This window comes from Ovis canadensis, chromosome 3 (genome assembly GCF_042477335.2).
Source record: "Ovis canadensis isolate MfBH-ARS-UI-01 breed Bighorn chromosome 3, ARS-UI_OviCan_v2, whole genome shotgun sequence".
In the NCBI taxonomy this organism is placed as follows: domain Eukaryota; kingdom Metazoa; phylum Chordata; class Mammalia; order Artiodactyla; family Bovidae; genus Ovis; species Ovis canadensis.
The window spans coordinates 75908839-75925990 of NC_091247.1; the positions used below are offsets into that span (position 1 = coordinate 75908839).

General features: G+C 40.5%; 1 pseudogene; it reads left to right on the forward strand.

Annotated features, from left to right (window-relative positions):
• Positions 1-13955: 13955 nt before the first annotated feature.
• Positions 13956-15703, forward strand: LOC138438127 (eukaryotic peptide chain release factor subunit 1 pseudogene; annotated as a pseudogene).
• The last annotated feature ends 1449 nt before the right edge of the window (positions 15704-17152 follow it).

Here is a 17152-nt window from a genome sequence, read left to right on the forward strand (position 1 = left end):
AACAGTCTTTTTAAGGCCATGTTTTGAAAGTTTATGAAAGGAGAAAAAAATGGGAAAAAATAAGGAACAATTATTGGGTGTATATATATGTTTAGAACTGTGCTAGACATGTTATACATATTTTTATGTAGGATCAATATATTTAACCTTCACAATTACACAGGAGATCATCAATATAATGCTCATTATACATCTGATTTGAGGCTGAGAGTGTTTACATGACTTGCCTAGAAATGAAAAAAGTAAGAGGGTATTAGATGCTTGAGTAAAGGTATATGGCAAGGAAACACTGAGAAGGATAATGGCCTGGACCCCTAGTTTACCACTCACAAAAATTATTCCAAATAAATAAAAAATGAATGTAAGACTTGAAACCATAGAACTCCAAGAAGATAACACAGGGGAAAGACTCCTTGATACTGGCCTTGGCCATATTTAGATATAATACCAGAAGCACAAGCAACAAAAACAAAAATAAATAAGTAGGATGACATCAAACTAAAAGTTTCTGCATAGCAAAAGAATAATTAACAGATGCAAAACTAACCTACTGAATGGGAGAAAATATCTGCAAATCATATATTTGATATGGGGTTAATATCCAAAATTTACAAAGAACTCACATAACTCATAGCAAAAAAAAAAAAAAAGACAACAAGTAATCCAAATAAAATAAGGGTGGAGGAACTGAGTAGATATTTTCCCCAAGACATACAACAAAAGGCAAAAAAGAAGACATACAACAGGTACATGAAAAGGGGCTCAACATCACTAATCACCAGGAAAACACAAACCAAAAGCACAATGAGATATCATTTCACACCTGTTAAAATGGCTATTATCAAAAAGACAAGAGATAAATGCCGGCGGGATATGAAAAAAAAAAAAAGGAAACCCTTGTGCTCTGTTGGCAGGAATGTAAATTGATATAGTCATTATGGAAAACAGCATGGAGGTTCCTCAGTTAATAGAACTACATTTGATCCAGCAATTCCACTTCTGAGTATATATCCAAAGGAGATGAAATCACTATCTCAAAGAGATATCTGCACCCCCATGCTCACTGCAGCGTCACTTACAATAGCCAAGTCATGGAGACAACCTAAGTTTCCATCAACAGATGAATGGAAAAAGAAAATGTAAAAAAACATATATTCACATACATGAAATATTATCCAACTATAGAAAGGAGGAAATCCTGCTATTGGGAAAACATGCATGGATCTTGCTAAGTGAAGTCAGTCTGGCAGAGAAAGACAGACACTATAGGATCTCACCTACACGGACATGGAATTGGAGAAAAATTGAACTCAGAAACAGAGAGGTGATTGGTGTTTGATAGGGGCTGAAGGGAAGGATTTTTGCATACTGGAGTCATATGAGCACCCTCCCAGGCAGAAAAGAAGACAAAGGGACCAACTGAAGGTATAAGAAGAAGAGAACGCCTGACTGCTCTTTATAGAGCATACACTAGACAATTCATAAGAGCTACCTTACATTTAAAATAGAATTTAACTTGCAAACATTTCATTTTCTGGAGAACACACGTTTCCTAAAGCAAGATATGCCAGCACTAAGTGGTTTGATGTCTTAGCAAGTGACTGAAGGGCAGCATAACCAAAAATTAGGTACTATTCTCCTGTCAAGAGTCGCGGTATCCTGCCAGGACCTGCCATCTAATGTGTAAGCTGGTGCTGAGTGTTTAATCTTATGTAAAAGTGTAAGTCAGTAAAGAATGACTGATGGTAAGCTGACTCAAAAAAGTTTTCAGTGAGGCATTTCTATCATGCCTTGTTAGAACTGTGATTGTCAGCAAAGGAACAAAGTTGTTGAATGAAACTATTAACTGAACAAGAAAAATGAAAAGGTTTTATTAAAGGGACAGACTTGGAAATTTCCACTCTCCATTTTTATTTAGAGAGATAAAGAAAAAATACATATACGTTCCTATGCAAATTTTGCCACTAATTTAATCACTTTAATCTTATTGTGGAAACAGAGATTATTGTGGAAACAGAGATTATTGTCTTAAATATTTGGGGCTCCAAGTTTTATTAATTTAAACCCAATATGTTCACTTGGCATTCACTTTTAATCAGCCTCTATAAATGAACCTGATTACCTTGAGTATTAATAATAATAATCAACTTGCTAATGATTTCTTTTCCCTCTTGAGTTATAGGATTAAGCACAACCATTTAATCATATTCATTAGCATTTTTTTCAGTGCAGAAACTAAATCAAATGCAAATGCAAGAGTTTACATACACACTTGTCAATAAATTTTTCTCTTCTTTTCTTCTTTTTCCATTTTTATCTCCAGGTTCAAAAGCCATTCACTATACCCTCCAAAATACACCAGATCCTGTGTCAGAGAATTATCAGGAGAAAGTGAAGGGAACAGCACATCTGTATCATCAAAATTATCATTGATTATAGCAATATCTGCTGCTGGTCAGCAACAGAAGATAGCAGCCAGGCTTTTCCAACTTTTTCATGGTCTTAATTAAAAGTAAAAGGGAGTTTCAGTGTTGGTTCAACACCCATATTAATAAAATAAAGTATTTAAAAATCACATGATCATCTCAATAGATGCAGGAAAAGTATTGGACATAAACCCAACATCTTTTTACGATAAAATAATCACAAAACTTATTACAAAGCAATCAAGACAGGGTAATATTGGCATAAGGATAGATATATTGATCAATGAAATAGAATGAATCCAAAGATAAACTATCACATTTGTGGTCAAATGATTTCCGACAAGCATGCCCAGACAATTCAGTGCAGAAAGAATAATCTTCTAAGACACAGGGCTGGAACAACACAAAAGTTGGACCCTTACTTTACACTATGAACAAAGATGAACACAAAATGGATCATAAACTTATCTGCAGAAGCTAAAAGCGCAAAACTCTCAAGAGAAAATATAGGAATAAATCATCATGACCTTGGATATTTATACTTAAATATCCTATATAAGACACCAAAAACAAAAGCAACAAACATACATGAATAAACTGGAGTTCATCAAAGTTAAAAACTTTTGTGCATCAAATGATACCATCAAGAAAGTGAAAAGATATCCCAGAAAACAGGAGAAAATATTTGCAAGAAATATATATATGACAATATATGTTTGATCTATCCAGAACACTTACAACTTACCAATAAAAAGAAAAATTATCCAATGTTTAAATCAGCAAAGAATTTGAATAGCTACTCCTCCAAAGAAGATAGACAACCAATAATTACAAAAAAGAGCTCAGCTTCAACAATCAATAGTAAATATAAACTAAAAATACAATGAGAGACCACTTACCATGCACTACGATGCCTATAATCAGAAAGAGACAGTAACAAGTGTTGGTGAGAATGTGGAGAAACTGGAGCCCTTACACACTAGCGGTGGAACTGTACAATGGCGTAACCATGAGGGAAAAGAGTTTGGCAATTTCCTAAAAGGTTAAAGCAAAACCACATAACCCAGCAAATGCATTACTAGGTATACACGCAAGAGAAACAAAGACTTACATCCATACGAAAACTTGTACACAAATCTTCATAGAAAGATTATTCATAAGAGTCAAAAAGTGGAGACAACCCAAATGTCCATCATATCATAAACAGATAAACAAAATGTGGCATATCCATACAAGCTAATGTGATTTGGCAATAAAAAATGATAAAGTGCTGACAGATGCTATGACATGGAGGAAACGGGAAAGCATTATGCTGAACGAAAGAGGCCAGACACACTAAAACCACATATGATGACCATTTGTGATTCCAAACCACATATGGTTTCATTTATCAGCAATGTACAGAATAAGCAAATGCACAGAAACAGAACATAAATCAGTGCCTAGAAATGGACCTGGACAGTGTGAAGAGGGAGTGAGAACAAATATTAACTATTAAAGTATATAGTTTCTTCTTCTGGAGGTCGTTTAAAATGCTCTAAAATTACACTGTGATAATGGTTTTTAAAAGTTTTTAAGAAAAATGCAAAAGTGAGGATGGAAACCTAAAAAAAGTGATTGATGATGGCATGCTAAAGTTTAGGTTTGTCCACCAGATTGAAGACTAGGAACTAGAAAGAATATGCAAAAAGGAGTCCACCAGTTTACATTTAAACCCCATATAAATCTATACAGATTCATCCTATATAATCACAGGCTTTCTGAAATTGACAGAATAGCAAACCAACTTGGGTCCATCAGAATCTGGAAACTAATCTCACCTCTATCAATAGTTTGCTATGGAATTTGTCCACATCAAACCTGTATATAATTTCCTCATTAATAATTCATCCCTGTCTAGTGCGTCTGCACAAGTATCAAACAAATGGACATGGAGGGGAAAGCAGAAACCTTCCCCGTGTTCTGAATATCCTAGGGTAAACCCATCTAAATGTGTCTGAAAAGCTGCTGAAAGCGCCACCAGGGTGTACTGGCCCGGGGCAGGCTCATTCCCTCTCAAGAGCCAATCTTGCTCCTCTCTTCCCTACCCTGTGTTCACTGACGTCACACTGGTAGTTTGAAATCAGCCACAGTGGAGGTTTCAGAATGTATCCATTTTCTTGGTTATCTTAGTCTAAGATGCCTCTTTGCTTGGGCCATTTTCTTCCTGGAGCCCTTTCAGCTGGGGGTCTTGTGAACTCTTGTGTTTTAGGAGCAGGACAGTCCAGTGATTAAAAGCATCTGCTTTGAAGTCTGACTGACAGAGGCTCTAGTCTTTGCTCTGCCATTTGCGACTTAATCTTTTCTGGAGAGCTGATTTACGGGCACAGCACTAGTAGCTTCCAAAGAAGCCTGCCATTCTAATGGTATCATGGTTCACAACTGGATTTAAGGATCTCCCTAAGGGAGGGGCCATCGTGAAAACAAAACAGCGTCTATCATTTAAAATGGTCCTCCAACAGAAACTGAGTCCTAGAGAAAGAGCGGCTAAAATAAGAGCAGGTGAAACCTGAAAGAGATGCTTTATAAAGATCTCTGAGACACATGGAGCAAGAGCCCATGTAATAATTCATCCCTGTAATACAGGCAAGAGCCTGTATCCCTCACTTGGGTACAGCTAGCAGGAGCTGGGGGGACTTGAGCACTCCACACAGGTGGACCCCACCCAAGCTGCATCTGAACCAGCCCACATTTGGAATAGACGGGAAGAAAAAAGGACACGGCCATTTGCAGACTTGTGAACTGGTTCGTTCACACACACTAGCTACTAACATGAACGATTTACTTTAAGGGTTTATTGGCTAACTCTTATTCTCTGCATCCTCTCTTCCAGAGCCCTTAAACCCTTAGATCAAGTGATTGACTCTTTTATTTTTAATAGCAGCTCTACTGAGACATAATTCACTACCATACAATTCAGCCTTTTAAAGTGTATAATTTAATGGGCTCTAGTACAGTCACATATAACCATCACCACTATTTGTTAATACTTTTAGAACATTTTCATCACCTCAAAAAGAAACCCTGTATACATTGGCAATCACTCCCCACTGCTCCCTTCCTCAGGCCCTGGCAAATACTAACATACTTCCTATCGCTATGGATTTGCCTATTCTGAACGTTTTATATAAACAGAGTAATTCAAGATAAGACCTTTTCATATCTTGAAAGGTTTTATCACTTAATGCAATGTTTTCAAGGTTCAGGCTATAGCATGTTCTTCTATGTCATTCCTTTTTATTGCCAAATGATATTCCATTATATAGGTACACCACCTTCTGTTCACCCACCCATCAGTTGATGGAGATTTGGGTTGTTTCCACTTTCTAGCTACCTTGAATAATGATGCTGTGAACATTCATGTTTAAGCTGGTGCCTAACTCTTCAGACATTTGAGTCTCCTGGCTGTGCTCCTGGCACAATGAATGGACCTGTGTTCTCTCAGGCTCCCCCAGGACTGCTTTCTCCCCCAGCACTGCTTTCTCTACTCTGTAGTTTTTCAAACAGACTCACATTCATTCCTTGCTGGTCTCTTTGCCTTCAAACTCTTTCCAACTCTGCTGCTGCTGCTGCTGCTGCTAAGTCGCTTCAGTCGTGTCCGACTCTGTGCGACCCCAGAGATGGCAGCCCACCAGGCTCCCCCCTCCCTGGGATTCTCCAGGCAAGAACACTGTAGTGGGTTGCCATTTCCTTCTCCAATGCATGAAAGTGAAAAGCGAAAGGGAAGTCACTCAGTCGTGTCCGACTCTCAGCGACCCCATGGACTGCAGCCCACCAGGCTCCTCCGTCCTTGGGATTTTCCAGGCAAGAGTACTGGGGTGGGGTGCCATTGCCTTCTCCAACTCTAGGTCTCCCCATATTTTGACACCAGGTTTACTTTTCTTGGCATTGATCTTCATGGTTTCCATTCCATGCTCAAGAGCCTTGGCTAAGGGCTTGCCATTCATGGTGTGGCATCCCCAGTATACCCTACCAGCTTCATTTCCTTCTATATTTTGTTCTGGCAACTGGACTGAAAGCCCCTGTCTCTTCATACCACTCATTCCTACCTTCATCCAATATCTACCTACCAGGGTCACCTTATATACCCCTCTGCCATCTCATGCTCACCTCTTCATTCATCCAGCAAACATTATTAAATTCCTATTAAGTGCCTAGGCACCGTGCTGGGTATTGGAGACAACAAGATGAACTAGTCTTAAGGAGTTCATATTCCAGATCTGAATACAGCAATGGGAGGTGGGATTGGAGAGGGTGAATAACCTGTTAACAGACAATGAAGAACCAGTGTAGCAATGCAGAATGGCCTATTTGTCCCATCCCCTTAGTGACTCATCCAAGATTTGCAGAGTCTTGTTCCATATGAAGTTTTTGATAGAATTTTTTGGTACAGGGGTTTTATAATTGAAATTTTGAGAACTCTTTTTTTTATACATATATATGACCCAAAAAAGGGTAAGCAAGCCCCATTTGCCCCAAGTAGTGACTGAGGCTGGAGAGAGAGTAGGAGGCACTCTTGGATTGCCCTGGACAGACACATCTGCACCCTGTCAGGACTATCAAAATTGCCATGACAATGACCCCAGGCACTTCCAAGGATAAATCCTATAAACACTCGGCTGATTTCAGCAAGATCCAACTGCACATCCTTGAAATTTGCACGCTATTAAAGAAAAAAAAAAAAAGGTAGTTGGAAGGGGAAGGGAGGGAAAGGAAGAAGAGAAAGCCTGAAGTAAGGAAGAAGGCTGCTCAACCTTGGACTAGTACTCAGCTCACATGTGAACAGAGCTCAACTGACATGCTGACTTCACCTTCCTTGAAATCACTGAGGTACCTGCGCACAGTTCCAGATCAAAACTCCAAGCACTTCAAGGTCTCAGAACTTTTCCTCACTGTTGGCCAGACCTGTAAAGAAGGAAGGAATGTATGGAGTTTATTCCCCAAGGGTTCTTATTTATACCCTATACAGAGGGCTTGGCCTCTGCTAGACTGTAATGTTAGCACATTTAGACTTCAGAGTCCTGGCCTCTGCTTTCTCATCTCTCCCAGTCTCACCCTGGACCCTGATTCAAACTGAAGATCAACTCTCCTAATCATAAAGATGGACACACTGAGGTCTAAAAATAGAGAGATCAGATACTCACCAGGCAGGAATATTGTAGAGAAACACCTTTGTCCAAAGGAGGTTAGACTAACTGACCCCTTAATTCCATTCCAACACAAAGGTACTACAATTCCAAGACTTGTCAAAAGGAACCCAGCTACTTAGAGGCAAAGCCTGGACCAGAACCCAGGTCTGCCACTGCCAATCCAGAAACTACTGGAGAATGAATGTCAGTTTATCTTTGCTAATGAGTCTACCATCAATTTGGATCTTTCAGCTCAGGTCTTAAACATATGTTAAGCCTATAAACATCTTCACGACTTTTATGGGGAGAAGAGAATACTAGGGGAGGATTGAAGAAGGAACAAAATAAGACATTTAGAACTCCCTTTATGCAACTGGTATTTTCATTAGAAGCTAAGAATGCAGTCACACTTTGAAAACCAAATTCCACTTGTAAATGAAAAGCAACTGCCCTGTAAATTTATTTTGCTGTGAATTCTTATAAAAGGGACAAACCTTTTTGCAAAGTGAATGATACTCCTGAATGTGTTAATGTAGAATATTTAGATGTTTGTGGTTAGTTTTGAGTATAGCTTTACCTATATCTTATACTCATTTTACAGATTAAAAAACAAGCTCCAAAAGGGTATCCTGTCTCATCCAAGAATAGTCCGGGACAAACCCAGCTATTTGTTTAGTTTCGGCTCTCAAATTCCTTCCCCATTCACTCAACCTCATGGCCTGGATCTCTACAGAACTTCATCTGATCTCTTCATCTTGCCTAAATCAGTGTCCAGAGCTGCAAGTTGGCCACAACTTGAGATTTTTTTTTAATATTTTTAAAAAATATTTATTTATCTGGCTTTAATACTTATCTGTTTAATTGCACCACATGGTGTGTAGATGGCACGTGGGATCCTAGTTCCCCAACCATGGATCAAACCTGTGTCCCCTGCATTGCAAGGTGGATTCTTAACCACTGGACCATTAGGGAAGTCCCAACTTGAAGTTTTTTAAGCAAGGCTTTCAAACAACCTTGTGCTGGATACAGGCATGGAAGAAAAGACTGATCTCCCTGACATACAAAGCCACTTTGAGTTTCCCTAATCCCCAAGCAATTCCCTGCCTACTGGCTCTTACTGCTTAAAAGAAACATAAGCTCCTCTGACATTGACCTGGACAAGTGCTATGTATTTGGGAAGACAGGGGAAAAGGACGGAAGAAACATCTTTAAGTGCATTAGCAGCCTGCTTGATTTCTACAGGCTTTTCTAGTCGGCCTGACACCCATCTCCAGAGGAGGGACACTTGAGACCACAGGCTTGCAACACACGGGTTCCCTGGGAAATGGTGAGCTGCAGAAACAAATCATTCTTTTTCCCAGAACAAGCAATCCTGCAAATTCACCCTTACTGGAACAAAGAGCATTATTTTTTTTTTCTTCCCTCTGACTTTCCTTTAATGTTACAGCCAGTGAATTCATAGTGCTTATTGACCAGGCCACACATTCACCAGTTAAGCACAAGTGTCTGTTTTAGTTGCTTAGTTATGTCCGACTCTTTGCAATCCCGTGATCTATAGCCTGCCAGGCTCCTCTGTCCATGGGGTTTTACAAGCAAGACTACTGGAGTGGGCTGCCATTCTCTTCTCCAGAGGATCTTCCTGACTTAGGGATAAGTGGTAGACCCTAAACTGTCAGAAGCCTATAATTATCTCTTTAAGGATATATAACTTACCCCAACTATTTAAGTCTTCTCTCTCCAACTCAGGCAAAGCCCTATATGTCTTTGCTTTACCCACAGAGTCTTGCTAATGTTTAGGAGAGACTTGGCACTGACTACACTCATAAATCTGTGGATAAGAAATTTTTAAGCATTAGTCATTATGAATCTCAATCTACAAACTGAGACATACAAAAAAAATGATATCTTCATTTTCATTAAATCAAATTAATTTCTTTTTTGAGTTCACATCCTCCTAAATTTGCAAAAATTTCAACCTCAGGTGTTGCTGGATTCTCATCATCCTCAGGCCTCCCCAGAATCCAGTAGGCTTCCACGGTGCTCAGAAAAGCAAGAGAAGGGACTCAATTACCCTGTCCATCATCATCACTACTGACATCCTCATTGTGCCCTGCATTAACGTCTTTAAGTCTGGTATCTCTCTGCTTCCATGCCCAGCCAGAAGAAAAGCAATTTTTTTTTTTAACCTTGTGAACAAAGAAGCCTAAGGTTAGTCTCCCTAGATTCATCATTCACCCCTCCCAAAATTTTGCCACCACTTTGGGTCAAAAGTCCTCACATGGCTGAGCCCAAGCCTTGCCAAGCTTTCTCCCTGCCACCTACCAGTCCTGGTGCTTATTAAAGTCTGAAAGAACTCACTCTCCCACTCCTCTTATTGGTCCTAATGGCAACCATTAGAGTCTCTTCAATGAAGTCATCAAGGTGGTCATGGAAGAATCTTACTCAGACCACAATTAGGAAGTCGACCTGCCTGCGGAAAGGAGGCAGCAGTGGTCCTTTCTACTTTGAGACAGTGCAGCCAAGAGCAGAAAAGACCATGAGTGGAAAGGAGACTTTGTATACGATTAGGTTCTTTGCTTGTAAGCAACTGAAACTGACTCTGAAAAAATATAGACAAAATAATAATAATAAGGACTGAAGGAAGATCTTAATCAGCAGTCCTCAAGAAGGACAGGAAAAGAGCAGTTCCAAGAATTTCAGTCAGGATCTCACAGATGAAAGAAGAATGACTCAGCTCCGGCCATTTCTGTGAGTATTTCCACTGCCGACTGAACTCCCAGGAGAGAGTCGCATGGGCCTAACCCAGGTCATGCGCTTGCCACTCCTTGGGTAAGAGAGTTGAGGGCCAAGGAGTACTTAGATCAATAGGTTAACCAAACACATCGAAGCGGGGACAGAGAGTGCCCGTAACAGAAAAGCAGAGTGCTGCAACCAAATGAAGGGAGACTGGACGGACAAAATGACTAGTGCCTCTCACAGACAGAAGAGAGTCTTCCCAAGTAACAAGCTGCCAGGGGATAAGCACCGTGTGTGGAGGAGAGGAAAACATGCTCACATGAATGACACGACTCTTACATAACCTTGGAACATCTGCAGATGTGAAAACCAAGAGCTTATGAGAAAGAATATCAGCATTAATGTAAGAACATGATCAACCCCAGGGCAACTGTGTGAGAAGAGAACAGGCCACATCCTATAGGGCCAGGGTATCTGAAAACGCTGGCAGAAGAAAACCACAAAGCACACCAAAAAGAGGAACATTTTCTTAGGGATAAAGATAAAGAAGCTACTTAAGATTTATTCAAGAATCTTACTCCAAAAGCACATGTCAGTGTTGTATAAAAGTATGCTTACGTGTATAAAAGTATGCTTAAGCTAACTGTGTGAGTCTATGGGGTCGCACAGAGTCGGACATGACTGAAGCGACTTAGCGGCAGCAGCAGCAGTTCTGATAATTCCATGTGAGTTCAATCATCATCAACTAATTTCCTTACGGACTTCACAAAGTTCCTTCTTAAAGAAGTCATCCTATAATCATTAAATATTGGTATCTTGACTGGATATGACTGCAGGAAAGATTCTGAGGGCAAAGCGGGCAAAACCAGGTAACCACTGCCATGTGGAAATGGTGTCTCAAGACATTTCTCTGTGTGTGCCCTGCACAGCCATGAAGCCTGGACATGTAGAACTTTTTCTTTTTAAAAGAATAAAAGCAACATCAGAGCAGCATTTTTCAAATTGGTATTCTATAACTTAGCTCTTTAAGATCTTCTTGAGGGGGAAAAAAGAAAACAGGGTTCCATGAATTAAAAGAAGCAGAGACTAGACCAGAGACTGGAGGGTTAATAGTTCACTGGTCACATATTGAGAATCATGACAAGGAAAGTGCTATGAAAGTAAAACAAAAAACAAAAGAAAAGAATAAAGTATAGAACAGCCAAGTGAGGTATCCCATTTAGGAAGTAAAATCGTCCGAGAAGTATCTAAGGGTGACCTGAGAGCCTAGAGGTCATACCCCCTTTGTTCTCAACCACGAGTTTATCTCTTTGTTTCAGGAATAAGGAGTTCAGCAACAACATGGATAAATTTCAAAATAATCAATGTTGAATGACAGAAATCAGACCAAAAAAAAAAAAGCATAAGTTGTATAATTCCATTTATACAAACTTCTAGCATTGGCAAACCAATCTGCAATAATGGAAAGTAAATTAGTGGTTGATTGAGGATGGGGTTAGTGGGATAGGTGGCAAGAGAAGGACTGAGTTACAAAAGGATGGGTATGTTCATTCTGTTGTGATAGCTTCCCATGTGCTGATGTCAAAACTCACCAAATTGCACACTTTAAATATGTACATGTTGCTGCTGCTGCTTCTAAGTCGCTTCAGTCGTGTCTGACTCTGCGCGACCCCATACATGGCAGCCCAAAAGGCTCCCCTGTCACTGGGATTCTCCAAGCAAGAACACTGGAGTGGGTTGCCATTTCCTTCTCCAATGCATGAAAGTGAAAAGTGAAAATGAAGTCGCTCAGTCGTGTCCAACTCCCAGCGACCCCATGGACTGCAGCTCACCAGGCTCCTCTGTCCATGGGATTTTCACTCCATGTTACTGTGTATCAATTATATCTTAATAAGGCTGTTTAAAATAAAAGCTCCATGTCATTCATGAAGCTTAATCTGTAGCCCAGTTTCTCAGTTTCAGCATTAGTGACATTTTGGGCCAGCTAGGTCTTTATAGGAGGGGCTGTCCTGTGCATTGTAGGATGTTCAGCGGCATCCCTGGCCTCTATCCACTACATCCCAGTAGCACCGTATGATATTATGATTTATCATAAGAAATAAACATTTGATCTTCATCCACTCTTGTTGTCACATATCTCCTAAAATCCTGAGAATTTCGTAAGCAATGAGAGTGGCCAGAGTATCTATTGTTAGGTTAATAAAGTGACTTCTGCAAAGCACCCAGGTAACCTAAGGATGGGGGCTGGTTACCAGGGGACCCAACCATGGGATTAGAGGGTTGGAACTTTCAGTCCTCGCCTTCACCTCTGGTGAAAGAAGAGAAGCTGGAGGCTGAATCAGTCACTAAAGACCAATGATTTCACCGCCTATGCAATGAAGGCTCCATAGAAACCTAAAGGGAGGGTTTGGAAAGCTTCCAGGTTGGGGAACTTGAATACTTCCAACCACCACCTTGTGCACATGTTCAGTCACTCAATCATATCTGACTCTTTACAACCCCATGGACTGTCGCCTGTCATGTTCTTTAGTCCATGGAATTATCCTGACAAGAATACTGGAGCGGGCTGCCATAAACTGCACGAAGACACAAACCCCTTTGTTCACTCTATGAATCTCTTCATCTGACTGTTGATGTGTATCCTTTAATATCTTTTATGATAAACTGATAACCCCAGTAAGTATACAGGTTTCCTGAGTTCTGTGAGCCACTACAGCAAATTAATCAAGCCTAAAGAAGGGGTTGTAGGAACCTCTGATTTATAGTCAGTTGGTCAGAAGCACAAGTAACAACCTGGGCCTGAAATTGGCATCGGAAGGGGAGGGGAGTCTTGTAGGACTGAGTCCGTAACCTTCAGAATCTGATACCATCTTTGGGTAGATAGTGTCAGAGTTGAGTTGAATGGTAGGACACTCAGCCAATGTCAGACAGTGGCTTAATGTGGGAGAAAACAGCATAGAAGCTGGAATTGGTGATGAGAACCATTAACCACTCCACCAATAATAATGACCAAAAATAACATCAGATGGCAAATGTCCCCTCATGGGAAGGGTGGAAGGGAAGAGAATCACCTAGAGGTGACAGCCGTATGTCTGGAGGGATTTAGCAAGTTACAAAAGCAGTAAAGGAAGGGACTAAGCTGAGTCAAGCCTGTGGACCAGGAAATCCATTCAGCCCTAATATCAGTGCTGTGGACTGAACAGAGCTTCAGGCTGCTAGCAGGAGCAGAAAGCTGGCTGGAGGGCTGTAAGTCCCCTGAGAGAAATGTCAGACAGCGCCAAAGTCAGCTGCTATCGGAGCAGAGAAGGCCTAAACAATAGCAAAGAAAGATTCGAGGGGAAAGTAAGGAGTATTTAAATAATATCCTGGATTTGTTTATATCTCCCAGAGTACTATTACTCAGCTTACTGGATCCTTACAAAGTCCATGCAAGGAGGAAAGCAGTGAACATTGTTCTTCTTGTTTTTCAGAGGCAGAAACTAAGACCTAGAAAGAGTATCCATCAGCTTCTGAGTTCCTAGGTCTCTGAGCACAGCCTTAGCAAAGGAAAGTTAGATAACCTCTCGTCTAATTAGAGCTTCCAGATAAGAATTCTAAAGGTCTGGCGGAGCCGCGGCCGGGGAGGAGCAGCCGCTGCCGCCCAGGACTGGGCCCTTAGGGAGGAGGAGGCGAGAAGATGGCGGACGACCCCAGTGCTGCCGACAGGAACGTGGAGACCTGGAAGGTCAAAAAGCTCATCAAGAGCTTGGAGGCGGCCCGCGGCAATGGCACAAGCATGATATCGCTGATCATTCCTCCCAAAGACCAGATTTCACGAATGGCAAAAATGTTAGCAGATGAGTTTGGAACTGCATCTAACATTAAGTCACGAGTAAACCGCCTTTCAGTCCTGGGAGCCATTACATCTGTGCAACAAAGACTCAAACGTTATAACAAAGTACCTCCAAACGGCCTGGTTGTTTACTGTGGTACAATTGTAACGGAAGAAGGAAAGGAAAAGAAAGTCAACATTGACTTTGAACCTTTCAAACCAATTAATACGTCATTGTATTTGTGTGACAACAAATTCCATACAGAGGCTCTTACAGCACTACTTTCAGATGATAGCAAGGTTGGCTTCATTGTAATAGATGGTAGTGGTGCACTTTTTGGCACACTCCAAGGAAATAAAAGAGAAGTCCTGCACAAATTCACTGTGGATCTCCCAAAGAAACATGGTAGAGGAGGTCAGTCAGCCTTGCGTTTTGCCCGTTTAAGAATGGAAAAGCGACATAACTACGTTCAAAAAGTAGCTGAGACTGCTGTGCAGCTGTTTATTTCTGGGGACAAGGTGAATGTGGCTGGTCTCGTTTTAGCTGGATCAGCTGACTTTAAAACTGAACTAAGTCAATCTGATATGTTTGATCAGAGGTTGCAATCAAAAGTTTTAAAATTAGTTGATATATCTTATGGTGGTGAAAATGGATTCAATCAAGCTATTGAATTATCTACTGAGGTCCTCTCCAACGTGAAGTTCATTCAAGAGAAGAAATTAATAGGGCGATACTTCGATGAAATAAGCCAGGACACAGGCAAGTACTGTTTCGGAGTTGAAGATACACTAAAGGCTTTAGAAATGGGAGCTGTAGAGATTCTAATAGTCTATGAAAATCTGGATATCATGAGATATGTTCTTCATTGCCAAGGGACAGAAGAGGAGAAAATTCTCTATCTAACTCAAGAACAAGAGAAGGATAAGTCTCATTTTACAGACAAAGAGACAGGACAAGAACATGAGCTGATTGAGAGCATGCCCCTTCTGGAGTGGTTTGCCAACAACTATAAAAAATTTGGAACTACATTGGAAATTGTCACAGATAAGTCACAAGAAGGATCACAGTTTGTCAAAGGATTTGGTGGAATTGGAGGTATCTTGCGGTACCGAGTAGATTTCCAGGGAATGGAATACCAAGGAGGAGATGATGAATTTTTTGACCTTGATGACTACTAGGTAGTCGACATGGGTCCAGCAAAACGTGCCTCACCCTCCAGCATCCAACCCAAGGAGCATACCCGTGGTGGAATCCAAACAGGTCCCTGCCTTACAATTGGAACATTTCCAGAACTTAATCCATGAGCATTGGATATTGAAAAGAAAACCAAAACAAAACCACACCCAACCCTACACTTTGGTTTGTCATGGTGTCAGCGCAGCAGCCTACAGCTAGTTCCTAAATGCCACTTTGGAGTAATTTAAAAAAGAATCCCAGTTTTTACTTTTACTTGATGGTGAAATTGGTTGCTCTTGTATTTTATGGGAAAAAAAAAGATTTTTTTAACCTTCATACATAGAAGCAAAAATACTTTAACTGCTGTAAACCTTTAAAAGTTAATAGAAATGAGATATACTGGTTTGTTTATTTTGATTGGAGAAAAATTAAATTGCTGCATTTCGCAGTGACCCATTTACATGGCATTCTCAGCTTAGACTGCATAAGAAGAAATATATGTGGTGAAATGTTGGAACCATTTCTCTCTCGGTCTCTGTTTAATGTCGAAAGGGTGAGCTAATAGGCAATTTCAACTTCACTCCCTCACACTACCCGTCCCCTCCAGGCTGTCAGTTTCAAGGATGCAGATTGCATTGCAAAGATAAACTGACACATGAAGCATGTGGGCCACTGCTCTGTTTCCTTCCATCTGTTTTGCAGGTGCATTTGCGCCCAGAGTTTGGGAGCCCTTAGCATCAACTGCTTTGACAAGGGTTCACATAATCTTGCATACCAGAAACCAGTTTGGGATGGATATGATGGGACTTCTATGCTATTGCTGGAACTGGGAGAAATAAAACATGCAATTTAAGTGGAAAAAAAAAAAGAATTCTAAAGGTCTATAAGGCTATGATTAAGGGTTTTCAACCTCTGATGGCATCCAACAAGAAACAAGCTGTAACTTGCAGGTAAGACATTCAGATTAGAAAGTTTAGCTTATGGAAGCATTTCTGGGGTGAGTCTTGCCAGACAAAGAATGTATGATTGAGGGATATTGAAGAATATGCTCTCCTGGTGTTTAAAAATAGAGATACTTCCTTCAGTGGAATGAGTTCAAGTTGCCGATAGAAGGCAGGGGGATTAATTTGAAGCAGTTAGAGGAGGGGAGAGAACTTAAGAGTGATAGACCAAAGGTCATTTGAGCTGGGTTCTAGATTCAACCTCAGCACATTCAGGAATGGGTTAGATTTCAGAGAATCCAGTCTCTCCTTTTGCATACTTTTCCCTTCACAGATATTGAAACGTTTCCTTTAGAAAAGCATAAACATTTATATGTAGTATGAAGGTTTCAAAGCCTCTTCTGCCGCAAAGGAAAACATTCCTCCCTCCTCCCCACCTCCCAAAAAGAACTGCAGACCTGTGTGGGAGATCGAGAAATACTTGGGAAAGATGCCTTCAGATATCACATAGGTGACACCATGGGGTTCACCCTTCCCCAGCCCCAAGAAACCTCACTGCAGGCTAACCATTGCAAGAAGACCCACAGAGACTCAGTCACATCAGCTCTCTAATTGCAACCTAGCTAGTTACCAGAATTTAATGTACATTTATGATGTGATAATATTTTGATGACCATGTTTATATTTTTAAAGTGCCTTTCTTCTAGGTGAGCTTTAAAGAATGTTCCACAGGGGCTCTTTAACTTTTTAATTATAAGTTAACAACTTAATAGTGAAATATAAACAGAAACCTCAAGAAGAAAAATCCACACAGCAAAAGAAACAATCAATAAAGCGAAAAGACAACTTACAAAATGGGAAAAAATGTTTTTTTTTTTTACATATATCGTTTA